The sequence below is a fragment of the Echinops telfairi genome, unplaced genomic scaffold (genome assembly GCF_000313985.2).
Source record: "Echinops telfairi isolate 266 unplaced genomic scaffold, ASM31398v2 ScPeMD7_4225;HRSCAF=4972, whole genome shotgun sequence".
NCBI lineage: Eukaryota > Metazoa > Chordata > Mammalia > Afrosoricida > Tenrecidae > Echinops > Echinops telfairi.
The window spans coordinates 10,023,149-10,029,843 of NW_022108124.1; positions in this window are offsets into that span (position 1 = coordinate 10,023,149).

A 6,695-nucleotide genomic window follows, 5' to 3' on the forward strand; every position below is an offset into this window, starting at 1 on the left:
CAAATGCGCCTTACACAATTGATGTGTGTATGGATTGGGATAACAGTTGTATGAGCCCCTAATAAAATGTTAAAAAAAAAAAAAGAAAGAAAACCCCATGGGATATTTCTACTCTGTTGCTAGAAATCAGAAATAACTTGACAGCAGTGGGTTAAAGTAAGCAGGTAACCTGCAGGGGACAGGGGGCATCTCAAAGAGAATCCCGAGAGGCAGGAAAATGAAGTCAAGCACACAGGCTTTGGAGTCTAAGTAACACGACTACCATATCTTCATAAAGAAAAGGGAATGTTCCCAGTTTTCCAGTTGTTAAAGAATTTATGCATTTTTATTTAGATGCTAACTTCAAATTAGTGTGATGCTTGGATTTCATCGGATAGAATAATTATCAAGGCGTAGATTAGGGATAAACTACTAGAGGGTTTGATTAGTGGGGTACACTGTTGAATACAAAGTTTATGACCCGAAATGGAAACCTTCACCTAATTTACAATAAAATTTTCTAAAACCTTATGACATAAAGTGTTAATGTGATTTTTAAAATATGGAAGAACATATTAAAATATGGAAGAAATTATGTAGTGGTGATCTACTTTCTTGCTGCTCGCTGGATAAAATAATCGGCTATACAATCCCAAAGAAAGGAAAACTCACTGGTGTGTGCTGCCTGCTAAGGATCTAACCATTGTTTTTCTGGAAGGAAAAAAAATCATGGATGGTAATGTTTTCAATTACGTACTTACTACAGCTATAGCTGATTGTAAGATGCTAACAGGACTCCACTGAACAAGAAAAGCTGGCTGCGTGTGTGTACTATCAGGCCTTGGAGGAGTTCATAGTGAAAGATTCCCACGTGAGTTCTCATTTATTCCTTTGTTTAATACACTACATGGACCACTCCCTAATCTGAAAAACGAAAGAACACAGCACAAACTCGATAATAAACATATTCTGCAAATGAAAAGGTTCAATATAAATGTTTAGATACTTTTTATACTGTGATGCCACACATGGAGGCTTGATGCAGCAGTGATTAAGTGCTTGGCTGTTAACTGAAAGGTTGCTGGTTCAAACCCACGAGCCTCTTTGTGGGGGGACATCATGGTGGGCTGCAGCCTCAAACACCCAACAGAGAATTTGTCTCTCCCCCAAAGTGTCACTGTGCATTAGGCTCCACTCAATGGCAGGGGCTTGGTTTTTGGTTTTGGTGTGATGGACATTTAACTACTCAAAGCAATTGTCAAAAATCCCAAAGTTGTGTATATCCAAGGGGTTACATGTTAGAAGGGCTTTTAGAAATTGGTCCCAGGGGAGAGACAAAATAAAAACAATAATAATCAAAAGAGTAATCATGAGACCTACCATGTCAAAAATGGGCATATAATTCTACTGAAATAGTATTGCAAGTTAGGATTGTATTATAAAGGTAGACAGAGAGGGATAGTTGATCATCATACCAACTTCAGAAATTCCACAAGAAGTGAAACAAAGAAAAAAAAACCACAAAACATTCTTTATATCTCTTTTTAAAGTTAAAAAAAACATGAAATAGATTTTTATCCAAAATTAAAGATTTCGTCAACATTTACTGGAAAAATTCATTTATATGGGAAGAGTCCTTCAACAATATTACCAAATGGCATATTAATATGCTAAGGTAGGCTTTATGCCTTTAGCGTGTTTTGTCATGCCGAGTTCCTTACATGAGGAGGGCGTCCACGTTTCAGTGGAAATATCAAAATTAAAAACGATGGCATTTTTCCATGACGTTTCTGTAGCCCCCTCATAAGGCAATGCTCCTACTCTAGCTGTGATGTCCTCAGTTTCCTTAAAACACCTGATCTGGTTTCTGCCAGCGTTACACTTGTGCTCGAGTGTTTGGGGTGGAGAACGCTCTCTTCGCTCCTCTCCAGGTCACTCCAAGCCTCCAGCTTCAGCCCCAAGCATCAGCTCTGACATCTCAACCAAATGTTGGCTCCTTGTTCTCGTTTCCTCTGTGTGCTCCCATGATATTCCAAATAAAACACTCTATGGTAAAAAGGACCCTTCACTAGATTTCGTTTACCAGCAGTAAAGCAATTCTTCTTTAAATCTCTCTCTATATTTATTGATAAGATTTATCAAATATTGATATAAAAACTAAAATAACCAAAGCCCCTTGCTTCCCAGTCAATTCCAACTCATAGTAACCCTGGGGGACACCGTGTAACTGCGCCACAGATTTTCAAGATCTTTCTCCCGTGGAGCTGCTGGTGGGTTCAAACCCACTGACCTTTGAGTGAGCAACCCAGTTTTTAACCCAGTGCACCACCAGGATCTCTGATGTGAACTAGGAATTTCACAATCACTTACAAAACAGAAGCCAAAGGGGAAAGGTCTTAAAATATTCCATTGTGATTAAGCAATGTCATAGTCCATATCATGCATTTTAATAAGCAGAAACACAGAGAATGTTTCTATTTAGATTTCTTCTACATAGCAATCAAAGGCAGCCTGTCTGAGTAAATTCAATCATCGTCTAGTTACTATAATGCTCTTTGAAACTAGGACTGCTAAAGATCTTCAGTTCTTTGACCAAAAGAAGCAACTATGCCCACTTTGAATACTTAGTAACTCTAGAAAGACCATTTGGATTGTTTATTACATATTACTCCTAAAAGGATGGGAGAGGAACCGTTCAAAGGGAGGCGAGAGGGGGTTGCACAACTCAAAGAATGTCACCAATGTGACGAACCTGAACAGGTGGAAACGAGTTGGTGTGTGCTTTTTGCTGTGCATAGTCTCAACAATAACAGCAATGCAAATGTTTTAAATCTTATCCCAGAAAAAAAATAGCCAGATAAAATGTTCAAGCTTTCCAAGGAGAGGAAGTAAAGGAAGGGGAAATGAACAAGCGGTTAGACCAGGGGTCAGCAAACTGCTGCTCTTGAGCCGTAAGTAGCTCTCTCGGGCTACATACATGTGACTGCAGTGAAATGGAAAACATTTCAAAGGGTATTGATCCTAAAATGTTGGTTTTGTTTGTGTGTGAAAAATATATTCATGGTTACCAAATAATTTTCAATTGTTATGAAGGAGAGGATTGGATCTTCCACCTCAAAAGTGTGCTGAGCCCTAGATGATAGAACGAAGGGTACTGACTCAGATGAAGGGAAAGACAACAATCCACAAGAGAGAGACAAGAAATCAAAAGAGGAGGGGTACAGTAGACAAGTGTGGGGTTTTATAAGAAGTTTAAATTGTGGCATAACAATTGATGATCTGAAATGTGTACCCCCCACCTTACTCATCAGGCACAAATTGTTTTTTTTAAAGGTTTCAACATTCACACATTCATAATATAAGGGATATTTGGGAATGTATATATATATTTTTAACAAAGTCATCTAATTATAAATATGATTTGAAAATACTAAAAATAGTATTTGCAGAGGAAAGCCAGTAAAAGTGGACTTTATGAAATACTGAAATAATACATTTATGTCAAGAAAATGGCTTCCATTTTGATTCTTTTAACTTAAAAGGTTCGGTGTTTTGGTAGTAATATATTTTTGAACTTTTTATTGTGAATTTGGTAAAGGTTGATAGAGCAAAACAGCTTTTGATAAGTTACATCTTGTTTGATGTCACTGATTACAGTCCCACAATGCACTATCATTTATCCCACTTTCTCCCTGTGTTTTCGGCTTCCATTTCTCCTTCCTCCTGAATCCCTTGGAACTGACTGCAGCCCACTGCCTTGGGTAAATGATATCAATTGGTTGATGCTTCGAAAGTGTGCATAGCCGCTATGATTGGTATGCCACTCATTGACGGACCTACTATTTGACAGATGTACTAAATTTGATTCCCATGTATTCTGTCTGGCAAGTCCATTTGTATACTCACCATTGATGTTGAAACATATATTGGAACAAATGAAATGGTATGATTTGAACTTTGCTCACTAAATTAGAAAGTTGTAAGGACTACAATGTTGATATATTTTAAGACTAGTAACTTAAAAAGTGAATATTAGGTTATCTTTAAAAAATGACTGAGTGACCATGAAGAAGCCCCTTTCCAAACTTTAAAGAATAAATAATGCTTCTCTCCTTTTAGAACTAGAAATTCAAACAACTATGAATTATTCTCAACGTGATCATTCTCAAAATAACCCCAAAGTAAGGGTTCGGGTTTGTCATTGTAGAAAGTGATACAGAGCTACCTCAGACAACGGAATCGAAATGCCATGCGATCTAGCAAGATTTCCACTGGGCCAATACCTGAAAGAAGGAAGAGCCACCACACAAACAGAATCTGCACTCCCATGTGCACTGCAGCATTTTTCACAATAGAAAAAAATCAGAAACAATCCAAATGCCCATCAGTAGAAGAATGGATAAATATTGGTACATACACACAATGGAATAATACTATGCAATGCAAAAATCAATGATGAAAGCATAATAAATCTCCTGACATAGATGGGCCTCGAGAACATTTTGCTGAGTGAACTTCTCATTTACTCACTGACATGGAGTCCATGAGAACTGAAAACAACCCTAGATGACAGGGTAGACCAGAGACTCTAGCCCTTTAAGAGAGTAGAAAGCCTATGACAGGGTAGACCAGAGACTCTAGCCCTTTAAGAGAGTAGAAAGCCTCGTCTTTCTCCCTCAGAGCTCCTGATTGTTTCAAACTGCTGACCTTGCAGTTAGCAGCCCAACACATACCCACTGTGCAACCAGGGTTCCTATTGAGTGAAAAGTCTATCACAAAAGACACTATTATATGAGACCAAAACTATATTGAAAAAAAAAAAAAAGGACCAAGACTTGCATCCCACAGGGAACAGACTTTGGAGGTTCCCAAGAGAGGAATGGCAAGGTTGGGAAAATTAAACAACAAATTAGAAAATTGACTTGATAGAAAGAAAATGTACACATGTGCTTGACACAGTGGATGGATGCATGGATTGTGATAAGAGTTGTACAATCCCCCAATAGAATAATTTTTAAAAAAAGAAGAAAGAATGTTGACTTGGGGTGGAAGGCATGACCGAAGTCCATAAAAAGGAGAAGGGAAATTGGGGGGGGGGGGGTTCAGCCGATAGAATATGGAGAAGGGGGTGCTGATGAGTGGTTTCAACTGTCGAATGCAGAGTTGATAGTCTGAAATGGAAACCCCTCCCCGCACTATAGTCACAATACAAATAAATCCTGTAAATAAAATAAAAGCCTTTCTATTCTCCATGATATAAAATAAAGTTTGGTTTTTAAAAAATGGATGAGGATAACCCACCTTCTGCATGATGCCAGGAGGTCGGCTTGTGCTGTCAAGCAAGCCCTGAACTGCTAACCACAAGATTACTGGTTCAAACCCAGCAGCCACTCCCCAGAAGAAGAAAGAAGCTTTCTGCTCCGATGAATATTTGTAGCCTTAGAAACCCTAGATCGGATCCCTGTGAGTCGAAGATGGGAGAACGATGGGGCTTTTTACTCTTGGGAAAAGCGCAGTCTCAGAAACTCACAGGCAGGTCCACCTTGTCCTATAGGGTCACTATGAGGAGGAATCCACCTGATGGCTTTGTGAGAGAAAGGTGGGTCAAAACTCACTCCATTGCATCTGGCTTATTTGGGGGGTTTGATTAAAAATGGACACACTCTTATGGAGCAAAAGATATGGATTTAGAATCAGAAGATATTACACATGGGAGAATTAAAATAAAATTCTTCAAACACTAATATATTCAAAAGATTAATGACATCGGGGACTTACAGAATGAAACAATTTGTCAAGTAGCTTTATTTTTGCAAACGCTATTTGATAGCAAAAGTTACCAAATACACTTAGACTTTATGAAATTCTTATAAGTAAACACTTGTAAAGTGATTAAAGTCTCAAATAAAGGCAGAAATAATACTGTATGCTACATAACTGGAAATGCTATTGGAAAAACTCTCAAAGTCCTTTTGACATCAAAATTATTTTAATAAAGTTTAAAAAGTGAAAAAAAAATTTCAATCATTTTGGAAAGACATTTCTATCCTTAGTAAAAGAAATTCAGAAGTGAAGAAGCATAACAAATAATTCCCTTTTCTGTTTATTGGCTCACCTGAGCCTATTTGCCTAAAGACCAAAGTAATTCCTGCCACTGCAAAGAGATGAGTAACTTTTATGTTCTGTAGCTTAGATGGGCAAAGTATCATGACTAATATTCAATAGCAAGTAAATCATAAATAAATGGATTTGAGAACAGTACATATTCAGTAATGGGTTTTATATACATCAAAATGTAATTATTCGATTGGGGAGAAGTTATATTTTAAATAACAGTGTAGTGTTTAATAATGCAAGCACTCAAACAGCCCTGAACTATGCCAATCAATGTGCACAGTACTGTTGATCTACCACTCAGCTCTTATCTGTTTAGGGGATGGCCTACACAATTTGTGTGGCTTCTGGGATCACAAACTAGTTGTGATTAAACAAAACAAAAGAAAAAGAAAAAGAAACAAGTAAGGGCACTGAAATTTCCTGAAAATATTAGTTGAAATGGGAATTCCACCTGCTTTTAAAACCCAAAAGCTAAATATCTATATATTTATTTTGTAAACTGAGTGATTTAAATTAACTAAATAATCTGTAGGTGAATATTTACTAGTTCACATGCACTACAAAAATACATAACATATATTTACATAAAACTCTCTGCA